This window comes from Rattus norvegicus, chromosome 1 (genome assembly GCF_036323735.1).
Source record: "Rattus norvegicus strain BN/NHsdMcwi chromosome 1, GRCr8, whole genome shotgun sequence".
NCBI lineage: Eukaryota > Metazoa > Chordata > Mammalia > Rodentia > Muridae > Rattus > Rattus norvegicus.
The window spans coordinates 72,802,259-72,814,971 of NC_086019.1; the positions used below are offsets into that span (position 1 = coordinate 72,802,259).

A 12,713-nucleotide genomic window follows, 5' to 3' on the forward strand; every position below is an offset into this window, starting at 1 on the left:
AATGTATATATGTATTTGTGTGTCTGTCTGTCTGTCTTTCTTTCTTTCAAGAAGATTCCATTAAGTTAAATTTGCATGTGATTAAAATTACCTTTAATGTTAATTGTTTATGGTGTCGTAGAATGCTGAATCTGGACCTCTTTTTTTTTTATTAACTTGAGTATTTCTTATATACATTTCGAGTGTTATTCCCTTTCCCGGTTTCCGGGCAAACGTCCCCCTCTACCCTCCCCTTCTTTATGGGTGTTCCCCTCCCCATCCTCCCCCCTTGCCGCCCTCCCCCAACAATCTAGTTCACTGGGGGTTCAGTCTTAGCAGGACCCAGGGCTTCCTCTTCCACTGGTGCTCTTACTAGGATATTCATTGCTACCTACTTGAGTTCCAGAAGGGGTTAATTCATCTTTGAATCTGTACATCCAAAAAAACAAAACGTTTCCTGATCAAGCCACTATTTATGAAGAAACTTTTTAATTCACAAACAACCAGATCATTAAATCTGTCTGAATAACAGTTACTATGTCTATAATTAATTTTTGTGTGCGTGGTTGTATGATATGTGTACATGTATCTCAGTGGGATGTGTGTCTCTGTGTGCATGCAGAAAAAAGTATCCTGGATATGCTTCATTGAACGAAGAATTAAATCAGAGTATCCAACACAGAAAATAAAAGCCTAAACTGTTTGAGATTTTAATGAAGGAAGTGTTATCAAAGAAGAAACTAGATTGCTGTATTAGTTTTCACATTTACCAGCAGTGAATACATTTGCACCTTTCTCAAACCCATGTTCATATGTCATTCTTTCTTATTTTTGTACCTTGCTATTTTGACTGGGATAAGATTTTGTTTTAAATTATATCTATTTTGTGTTTTTCTGAGAAAGAGAACACTGATCATTTAAAACATTGTTTCTCAAACATTTGTACTTTATATTTTGAGGAATCTGTTCATCTATTCCTTATTTTAATTTGTTTACTTCTGGTTGTTAAAATTTTTGAGTTATTTATACATTCCTTTTCCTGACATATGTTAGATATTTAGTAGATCTCTTCCATTACGTATGAGAATGTCAATTATTGTATAATAATCTCAATACTGTGCAGGCCAATTTCTTATTTTTTGTTCTTCCTTGATATGCCCCTTCCTCCATTTCTTCTTTGCTTTGCTTTCCTCTTCTCTCTTCTCCTCCTCCTTTCTTTTTCTTTCTATCTTGCTTGATTCTTTCCTTCCCTCATTCTTTGTCTCTTTCCATGGTTTTCTTTTCAATTTTTCTTTTTTGTATGGCATGTTTTTGAACTAGCTATTTAGATAACTCTGGCTTCAAACTCACAGAAATTCATATGTCTCTACCTCCAAAGGACAGGGAGTAAAACTGTACAGAACTACACAAGGCCTTTAATTGTTGGTCTTAAGGTCTATAGTATCATGGTCAAATTTGGAAAGTCCTTTCCAATGTCAATGAATTCAAGTGTTTTCAGTTCCTTATTGTCTATCAGATATAGAGTGAGAGGGTTTTTTAAAGTTTTCTGACAATCTGGAATTTTGACAAACTCTTTTGTTCGTAAACTCATCTTCCCTAACACTTTTAACACATATCCCATTGTCTGCCCATTCAACTTTTGTCCTTAAATATAAACACTTAAGACAAATTTGTGCTGTTCAAATATTCTTGGATGCATAATCACCTGCTGAAATGTGGTCCATTTATGAAGTTATACATTCTTAAAGAAAATTGTGTTGTCCTCTCCCAGTAACCAAAAATTATCACTCACTCTGTATCTATATGTGAGTTTGTATGCTCACCTCACCTTTGCATACTGAGATTCTGTCTGGTTTGGGCTGACACAGATATAGTTCATGTTGTCACAATTATGGTAAGTTCCTAAGTGTTTCTGCCTTGTTATGTCCAGATGTTTCCTTAAAATCACTCATCACCATGGCTCTTATATACATTTTTTAACCTCTTTTTATTTGATGATTCCTGGAATGGTATGAGTGTGATAGTTATGGTCCCTTCAGTGATGAACATTATGTTATCTCTTACTGTCTGTACTTTTCGTTTTTTGTTTTTTGGTTTTTCTTTGTTTTTGTTTTTGTTTTTTGTTTCGGGCAATGTGGCAATCACCATCCTTGAAAAAAAAAACAGCATCTCATTAGGAATCATTTCATTGGCCCATTTTTTTTCTTTCTCCGTCATATTGGGTTTTATCCTTCACCTCTGGGCTATCCAAGGTTCAGGGTCTTGGCCTCCAAGTAGTGTCAGTGGTAGGCTCCTTCTCATGGTGTAAGGTCTCAAGCTGGACAAGTCATTAGATAACTACTCTGCAGTTTCTGTGCCATCTACCCCACCACATCTTGCATGCAGGGCAAATTTTAAGTCAAAGATTTTGTTTCTGGCTTAGCAACCCAATCCCCCTACTTATGGGAATCTTGCCTAGTTATGGGAATTGCCAAGTTTAGGCTCCCTTCTCCCATTGCTGGGAGTATTATCTAGGATCGAGCTTACAGATTTCTGGAAGGTTTTATTGTACTAAGTTTCTAGCTTGTCCCTAAGTTACCCCCAATAACAGTTGTCCCTTTCTATACATCTCTCTCCATCATTCATTGACCTAATCCTTACTATGACTAGCACAATTAGTATTTGAGAGGCTTCATTTAGCAGACAGAATTAGATTCAGAGACCCAAAGCTAAACCGTAGGTGGAGCTTGTGGAATTCTGGAAAAGAGAAGGAGGAAGGATTTTAGAACCCAAAAGTGTCAAGGAGGAACCCCATATAATCAACTAACTAGGTATCATAGGGGCTGACAGAGATTGAACTGAGGACCAGGAGACTGCATGGGACTAACTGGGCCCCATGTTATATATTTTAAAGTTGTGTATCTTGGTTGTCCTGAGGAATTCCTAACAGTGGGATCAGGAGCTTTTTCTGATTCTTTTGGCTGTCTTTGGGATCCTTTCCTCATACTGGGTTGCCTTGTTCATCCTTAATAAAAGGTTAGGAGCCTTGTAGTACTATAAAGTGATGTCCCATATTTGGTTGATATCCCTGGGAGGATATCAACATGCTCTTTTCTGAAGAGAAACAGAAAGAAGTAGATGGGGGTGGGCAGAGAGCTAGTGTGGGGCAGGGAATGGTAAGAGAGGAAAAGGTGGAAACTGTAGTCAGGATGTAATAATAAATTCAGACTACTACTACTACTACTACTACTAATAATAATAATAATAGTAATAACAATGGTAATGATAAATCATACCTTTTTGACAGGTTTTGAAGGATTTGTTGTTCAATGGGAATAGTGATATAGGAATAAATTTTACATAGTGTCTATTTATCAAGATAATAGCAATTGTTTCTCCTCTAGAGTTAGTTTTTGGTCGAATACCAGTGTAAGAGACCATTTTTTTTAACATGTCAAGCAGGATGTCAATGCTATCTTACAATGGTTCATTAATCCCATGATGTATGTTTTAGTTTGCTTTCTGTTCTGATGGTAAAACACTGACCAAGTGAAACTTGGGCAGGAAAGGATTATTTTGCTTACAGGTCCATAATTATGGGAAACCATGGCAGAAAATCAAGGTAGTAGCCTAGAGATAGGAATAAAGGTAGGGACCATGATGAATCTTCTTGACTTGCTGCTCATGAAATTCTCAGTCTGATTTCTAATATAACACAGAGCTACTTGCCCAGAGGTGGTGCCATTCACTATAGATGCACTATTTACACATCAATCATAAATTAAGAAAATTCTGTGGCGTTTTCCCTACAGGGCATCCTGATGGAATAAAACCTTCAATGGAGAATCTTTTCAGATTAGTCTAGATTCATGCCCAACCAGATGAATGTTCACCATACTTTTGTACCAGAAGGCATATCTTGTGACGACACTTACTATTTTGAGTTTGACAAGGCTCATAGTTACCTGTGCTTGGTGATTACCTTTTCCCTCTGGCAGTGTGCTCAATACCTTCTGGCATTAAACAAGCTATCCAGCAAGGATGGAGCTTCCTGGTCCACTCCTGCTGTAATTTACTTTATGCATTAAGTCAAATATGTGTCTTCTTTAGCAACAGAGTCTTACCATCAAGTTCTAAAGGGTAACCAATAGCAATGATTTTAGCATGTAATAGGTGAATCTTACATTGAAATCCTTGATACATTGAGCTTGAGTTTGTATAGGAATTGAGATAGAAATAATGTTTCATTATTATACATGTAGCTATTCAGTATGGCCAGCACTTTTAAAGTTTTTTCTTTTTCTATTATTTTCTTTATATTAAAAAAGCTTTTATATAAAAGCTTTATATTATTTATGCATATGAGTACCTTGTAGCTGTCTTCAAAAACACCAGAAGAGGACATCAGATCCCAAACTGATGGTTGAGAGCCACCATGTGGTTGCTGGGAATTGGAATTACAACCTCTGGAAGAGGAGTGCGTGCCCTTAACCACCAAGCAATTTCTCCAGGTCCCAAGATTCTTTGGTTTACAAATGTGCATTTTTTTGACAAAAATCTGGTTGCTGTATGAGTATATCTTTACATGTTTATGTGTCTTCTCAATTCTATTCCTTTGATCATTGAATCTGTTTCATGCCACATATAAGCTGTTTTTGGTACTGTAGCTCTGAAATATAACATGAAATCTGGGACTGTGACACCATCTGCTATTTTGTTGCTGTTTTCCAGCAGCATTGTTTTGTCTATATTTAATGTTTTTGTGATTTAATAGGAAAATTCATCATACTTCAATACATGTAAAGAGTGCTATTCAAGTTTTGATGAGTGTTGCCCTTAATCTGCAGATTCCCTTTGGTAAGTTGGACATTTTCACAATAATTAATGCTACTGATCAATAAGTTTAGTAGATCCTTCCAATATCTGGAATCTTATGTAAAATTTATCTAAGTCATAATTTTTATGATATCTGCATTTCATTATCTTGCTCTATTCATTCAGAAATAATAAATTTTGGGAGCTATTTTGAGAGGAATTGTTTCCTTAATTTATTTCTCAATGTTTGTTTTGTACATTGGAAGGCTACCAGGTATGTGTGGTAATTCTGAATCATGTTGTGTTGCTGAATGTCTGTATTAGCTATACAGTCTGTAGGATCTCTTCTGTACATTGAAATATCTGCAAGTAGAGTTCTATATATCATCAGAACATCTGCAAGTTCTTCATTTTAGTTCTTCTTTTCCTATCTGTTGCATCTTTATCTCCTTCTCCTGTCAATAGCAATTCAATTCAAGAGAAGGGGTGAGAAGGGACAACCTTATCTTGTTCCGAAGTACACTGACATATATGGAGTTTTCCCTCTGTTTCCTATGATGGTGTCTGTTGCTGTTTTCTTTAAATCATCTTTATTAAGCCAAGCTACATTCTCTATATAACCATTTTCTCCTGGACTTTTATTATGAAATGATTTTGGATTTTCTGAGAGAGCTTTCCTCCATTCATTTCAGATGATCAGTTGTTTTTTTTCTCTTATTAATTCTGTTTAAATGGTGTGTTACATTCATTGATTTAAGGTGCTGTATCTCTTTGATGAGGACAACATGATCAGAGTGTCTAGTCAATTTGACATGTTATGAAATTCAGTTTCAAATCTTTATTTGTGTCTACATTCAAAACTGGTCATTCTACAATTTTTCTTTGTCTTTGTATGTTTCTGATATCATGGTAATCCATCTTCCCAAAGTAATTGTTCTTTCTTTTCTAATATATATGAATATATATATATATATATATATATATATATACATGTGTGTGTGTGTGTGTGTGTGTGTGTGTATGTGTTGAATTGAGTTTTTGGATGGAATTTTATGTTATTATTTGGATCCTTTGGAATATTTACATCTACTTGAAGAATTAACTTCTTTTTTATTTAACATTAGAAAGCCATATCTATATCTTGAAGTTCATACATTTCTTTTAAAATTTCTAATTTTGAGGAATATATGTGTATTTAAACATAAGATTATGATTTCTTGAATTTTCTCAGTGTCTCTTGTAATGTCTCATGTCCATCTTTAATTTCATTTATTTGGATTCTTTCCTCCTTTGCTACATTGTCTAAAGTTTTGTCATCATTATTATTGTTTTTATTCATTCTTTGTATTGGTCTTTCATTTCCAGTTCATGGATTTCTGTCCTGATTTTGATGCACTCTCCCCATTTACCTTTACGGCCTTAAGGCTTTCAGGTATCTCATAAATTCATTAATGTGTGATCTCCAAATTTTTTGATATGTGCCAAAAACACTCCTGTTACTACAGCTCTCATTGTGTACCACAGATTTTGAGAGCTTGGTGTGTTGCAATTTTAGTTTCATTCCATTCTAGGAATTTCAGGTTTTCTTTTTTTCTTGATTTGTTTCTTCAATCAACTTTGGTTTAGTTTTGTGTTTCTTAGCTTCCATGGATTTTTGTTTGTTAATTTTATTTGGTTGGTTCTTTCTTTCTGTTGTTTATGTCCTGATTTAGTCCCCAATGGTCTGACAAAGTACAGGATGTGGTTTCAGTTTTCCTATATTTTTGAATCTTGGTTTTATCCTAATATGTGTTTGGAGAAAGTCACAAAAGCTGCAGAAAAGAATGTGTATTCTTTTAGCTTTTGACTGGAGATTCTCTAGATGTATGTTCAGTCTAATTGATTTTTTCAGAAGTTCAAATATCCCTTGTTAAGAAATAATAGTGATGATTAATATACAGAACCAAAAAAGGACACAGAAAGCTGCAAATGAGAAAGAACATGTATCATTTAAAGACAGGCCCTTCAGAATAGCACAAGATTCAGTAGAGACTAGAAAGCAATAAGGGATTGGGTTGATATTCTATGAGTTATAAAACAGCACCAGTGCCCCACCTAAACTATTATGCAGAGTAAAACTATCAATCATAATGAAACTAAGAGGAATTTTTCATCATAAAATGAGGTTGAACAAAATTATGATTACTGAACCCCTTCTGCAAAGGACACATGAAGGAATAGTTCGAAGAAGACTATAAATATGTCCAAGATGGCAGAGCGATCAATTGGAATAGCGAACCTATAATAGAACAACTAAAACAAACAAACAGCAATAAAAAAATGACAGAGTTAATATATATCATTCTCTGATACATCTTAATTTTATATTTTCATAGTAATAATGAGGAGACGAAATAAATAAATTTAATAAGAAAACAATATTCTTGCTTCCGCTATCTCCTCAAAACATAGTTCATATCCAATAATAGATCCCAAATTAGGGTTAAAGATGGAAAAAGCCTTCAAAGCAAATGTAACTGAAAGCTAAGTTGGCTGGAGAGACTCAAGAAACATACCTCAACATAATAGAGGCAATTTACAGCATATAGCCAACATCAAATTAAATTGATAAAGATAAAATTAAAGCAATTTCACTAAATTAAGAAAAAAGATAATGCTGTATATTTTCCCCATCTATTCAATATGGTATTTGATATTCTAGCTAGACCAGTAAGACAACCAAAGAAGACCAAGGGGATACAACTTGAAATGAAGAAAAATTCAAATAATCACTATTTGCAGATGACACACTACTATAGATATCAGACCCCCAAAATCCTAGCAAGGAAATCCTACAACAGTTACAAGATTTAAAAAATAATCTTCAATCTAAAAACGTCCTGGTTGGATACAATATTTTTAAAAAAATCAGTATCCATCCAATATACAAAGAACAAATGTATTGAAAAAATCCAGGGGAGCAAACTACTTCACAATACCCACAAATTACACAAAATAACTTGGAGTAATTCTAACCAAGCAAAGAAAAGACTTGGATGAACAAAATTTCAGATATTAGGAGAAAAAATTGAAGACATATCAGAAGATGGAACAATATCCTATAATCACAGATCAGTAGAATAAAGAGAGTAATCATGGTCACACTCCCAAAGTGGTCAATAGATTAAATGCAATCCCTATCAAAATTCCAACACAGTTCCAATTCTTTAAGGACCTTGAAAGGACAATAAGAATTTCTTGTAGAAAAAGAAAAATCGCTGGATAGCTTAAACAATACTGAAAATTGAGAAGGTATTTCTGGAGGTACCATTAACCTTAATGTCAAGTTTTACTAGAGAGGTATGGTAATAAAAAAAATCATGGTAATGACACTTCACGATAAAACTAGATACACTGAACCCAACAGAAGAGAAAGTGGAAGTAGCCTTGAATACATTGGCACAGGGGCTAGCTTTTGAATAGAACACAGATAGCTAGCACTGACACTAATACTCACAATTAATTAACGGGGAACTGATGAAACTGAAACGCTTCTGTGAAACAAAGGAGACTGTCAAATGACAAAACTCAGACTACTGATTGGGAATGATCTTCACAAACTCTGCATCTGATAAGGGTACTAATATACAAAATATATAAAGAACTCAAAAACTAGATAGCAAGAAGCCACTTTATCCAGATAAAAGGCAGAGTATAAAGTCAGAAAAAGATTTCTCAAAAGAGGAAATTCAAATTGTTGGGAAAGAGTTAAAGAAAAGTCCAACTTGTTTAACCATCAGGATAATGCAAATTAAAATGAGTTTGAGATAACATCTTACACCTGTCAGTATGACTAAGTTCAAAAACCTAAGAGGTAGCACATGATGGTGAGGATTTGGAACGAGGTAAACACTCTTCCATTGCTGGTGGGAGTACAAATTTGTACAGCCACTATGGAAAGTAATATGGCAGTTTCTTTGAAAACTGGGAATTGACCTAGGTCAAGACTCAGCTATATCACTCTCGAGCAGATACCCAAACGGTGCTTTAGTCTACCACAAGGACACTCACTCAACCACTTGTCCGTAGGTCCTTATTACTAATAGTCACAAACTTGAAGCAATTTAGATGTCCTTCAGGTGAAAAAATAGATAAATATAATGTGGTATATTTATACAATAAAGTATTATTCAGCTATTAAAAATAACATTATGAAAATTTCACGTGATTTGATGGAACTAGAAAAAAATGCACCCTGAATGAGGCAACCCAGACCTAGAAAGATAAACATGATGTGCATTCAGATTTAAGTGGTTATTAGTTTTCAAGTAAAAGAGAATCATGATACACTCCACAGACCCAAAGAGGCTGAGTAACAAGAAGGGCTCTAAGTAGGAGGCAATGATCTCCCACAAAGTGGAAATAAAATAGACTTTGTGGGTAGACTGTAGGCACGTGGGAATGGGAACCACAGTGTTCCGGTAGGGGTGGGGAAAGATATGATGGGAAAGAAGGCAGGACAAGCCAAATAGAACTGGGGGACATTTGGCGACCAATGTGCAATCTTCGTGCAGCAAAAGCTCCCAGAATTCTAAGAGGGCGACTAGTAGTTTTCCAAGGAGGACAACTAGTAAAGGAAAACATGGAGCCTGAACAATCTTTTCTTTTACCAGGCAAGCATTCCTGTTCTGGGACTGGGACATTAATGCCATAAAAACATTCTGCCTATAATTTATCCCACCTGTAAGATAGACTGAGGTAATGGAGATGCAGAACTGGTGGGTGAGGCCAACTAGACACAAAGACCCACAGTCAAACATCAACTGGGGAGAGAGCCCACATTGGAGATCTATACTACGTATTTCCTGTTGAATCTCTAGGAACACTGTGGTAGAGAAGGAAATATTGGAGAAGCCAGTGATGTTGTGGACACTTGGAGAACACACTTCACAGAATAAAATAAGTAGGGCTAGGATCTCTCCATATATGTCATGGATGTTAGCTTGGTGATTTTGTGGCACTACAAACAGTAGGAGTCAAGGTGTCTCTGATTCTTTTGTTTGCCCTTCAGACACTTTACCTCCTACTGGGTTGCCTCACCCACCCTTGATGGGTGTTTTACCCTGTCTTATCATATTCATTATGTTGTCTCTGTTTGACTGATATTAGGGAAAAGCTTGGTGTTTTCTGAAGAGTTATCGTGGCATGGATCAGGGAAGAAAGATTTGGGGTGGGGCTGCGATTAGTGGAGGGAGGGAAGCTGTGATAGGACTCTATTGAAAATGAAAATAATAAGGAAAAGAAACTTAAGCAGGCATAGCTATCCTGAGATGTAACAAGATGGACATCAAACAAAACCTATTCAGATGGGCTAGTCAAATATAATTTATACTCATTAAAGAAAGAAAAACAAGAACATGCTATTACAATCCTAATCTTGTACACATAAAACAAAGGAATACTCCACTTTACTAATAAAACTGTATTAGATTTAAAAGAACAGATGAGTCACAGCACAGAAGTGGTAAATGATTTCAATAACCCACTTTCAGCAATAGACAGGTAATATAGGAAAAAATAATAAACTGAAAATTCTGATGCTAAGTGATATCACCAGTCAGTCTATCACTACATTTAACATATGGTGTGCCCTTGTAAACCTCTAGATAAATGACATGTTTACAAAAAGGATTGTTTGTCCTCATCATTGCACTCAGCAGTCCTCAATCACCCATCTACATAGAAAATATTTTCAAAATTTCTTAAAAATATAAGTATTCATTCCAAGAATTTTTCTGTTCTCTACTAAGCAGGGGATTTGATTGCACAAAAATTTGGGGTGATTTTAACATAAAAGATAATAGTTTAAAAGCTTTATTTATATTTACAGAGACCATATGAAGTAAAGACTCACTTATCCCTATCTATTTCTCTATCTCTCTCTATCTACCTATCTCCTTTATGTATAAGGGAGTATGTATATATGTATCTATATACAGAACAGTGTAAAACTATATGGGTGTTCTTTGTCTCACTGTAAGCACACAGGTTTGACAAAAAGCTATATATACACAGTGCTAATTTACCAGTTCTATTTAAAATGTATCTCTGGTACTTAAGAAAATCTAAAAAAAAATTTCTAAAACAGTACTCAGTATATTTATTTGAGTGTCCCAGAATTTCTGTGCAGATCATGGTTGTCTTGAAAACATAGCTCGTACCACCTGTGACTCACAAATACTCAGATTTAAGACATGCATCACCAAGAAACACAGCAAGATACTAGATTTTGAGAGCAAATGCTTTACAATAAGTTATATAATTAGTCTGACTAAAATACAAAAGGAGATATATTACATTTCATAATTTAATTACTGTATGTTTCACATAGATGATCCGGCTGTCAATGTGATGACTGAATGTGCAGAAATATTACTGATATCTATAGAAATGAGAACTTAAGGAAATTAGTGCAAACAGTTTTAAAATATAACTGGAAACATGTTCCATATCTGAAAAATATTGTTTTGAAACTGATAAACTTACCATAAACAACTAAAATTTCAAGTTACTTTCCACCTTCCACATGAAATATCAGATTTATTTAAAGTAAACAATACATTGTAAAATACTTTCAAATAACCAATTTTGAGATATTTATGACGTTTAATTTGAAAAATACTAAAAATGAAAAGTATCCAGAGAAAAGTAGTAAAAAAACCCTTTTTTTCTTATTTTTTAATTTGGTATTTTATCTACTTACTTTTAAAATTTCTCCCCTTTCCTGGTTTTCTCTTTGGAAACCCCCAATCCCATCCTCCCTCCAACTGCTTTTTTGAGGGTGCTCTCCCACCTACCTACCCACTCTTGCCTCCCCATGCTGGCATTAACCTACAGTGGAGCACTGAGCCTTCCCAGAACCAAGAGCTTCTCCTCCCATTGATGTCTCCCAAGGCCATCCTCTGCTGCATATGTGACTAGAGACATAGGTCCATCCCTTTGTCCTCTTTGGATGGTGATTAGCCCCTGGGAGCTTGGGAGGCAGGTAGGATCTGGTTGGTGATATTGTTCTTCCTATGGATTGCAAATCCTTTAAAAAACCTTTAAATCTGACTTTTTAATATTCTTTTATTACATAAATCATTTCAAGTTATTGATATCTATATGTGGAATAACTGGTAAAATGTTACTTGGACATATATTTATGTTAGTGTGAAGGAAATATACTTCCATACACACTGAAAGAAACTATCATTTTTGCTTTGCAGGGAAATTAACCATCATGCGTAAAAGATTCTATAATGTGCATGTACATACTGCTGTAAGTGAATCTGCTTTAATCTGATTGTGGTCATATTTTGTAAAATTAGAATCTATCAAATATTCATTTTCCATCTTGTTAATTTTGACAAGAAAGTAAAATGCAATTATAAAATTATACCACACAAAATTGTGTCAAGGAAAATAATGCTAGCTCCACAACTTTTGGTCTTTTTTATTTTTGGTAATTAAGACAACTATACTTAATGTAGCGTCAGTTATAACATGAGGAAATTGAACTTAAGAAAAAAACAGTTTCTCTTTCAAATCATACATGGAGTCTCTTATACCTATGTAAATATGTTATTGAAGTATAAAAGTACTTGTGAACCTTGAAGAATATATGCCTGAGTGTGTCCCAATCTCAAAAGAAAAAATTTTAAAATGTGCTGTCTAAACCAGACATGTTATTTTTTGTTGCCTTTATAATTGTAAGTTCATTTTAGTTTTATTTCTAACATAACAGGGTGTTAAACCAGTACTTTCTTCTTGTTTATATTAAATAAGTCAGACACAGAAGGCTAATGTAACTACAAGTGTGATGTTTGCAGGCATGGGACTGTTGTAGTTCAAGTTGAAGAGACTTTTTGGCTTACGCACAGTGGTGCTGACTTGTTGAGATTGGAAAGTCAAGGAGAGGA

General features: G+C 34.7%; 2 protein-coding genes across 2 annotated transcripts in view; one reads left to right on the forward strand and one right to left on the reverse strand.

The window, feature by feature from the left end:
• The window catches only part of Vom2r23 (vomeronasal 2 receptor, 23), a 32,922-nt gene that overhangs the window by 18,715 nt on the left and 1,494 nt on the right, over positions 1-12,713 (reverse strand). The window lies entirely within an intron of this gene.
• Vom2r24 (vomeronasal 2 receptor, 24) overlaps positions 12,021-12,713 on the forward strand; it is a 48,573-nt gene continuing 47,880 nt past the window's right edge. The window contains exon 1 of the mRNA XM_039091517.1: positions 12,021-12,073. The gene's annotated coding sequence lies outside the window, so the exon portion shown is untranslated. The remainder of the gene's footprint in view (positions 12,074-12,713) is intronic.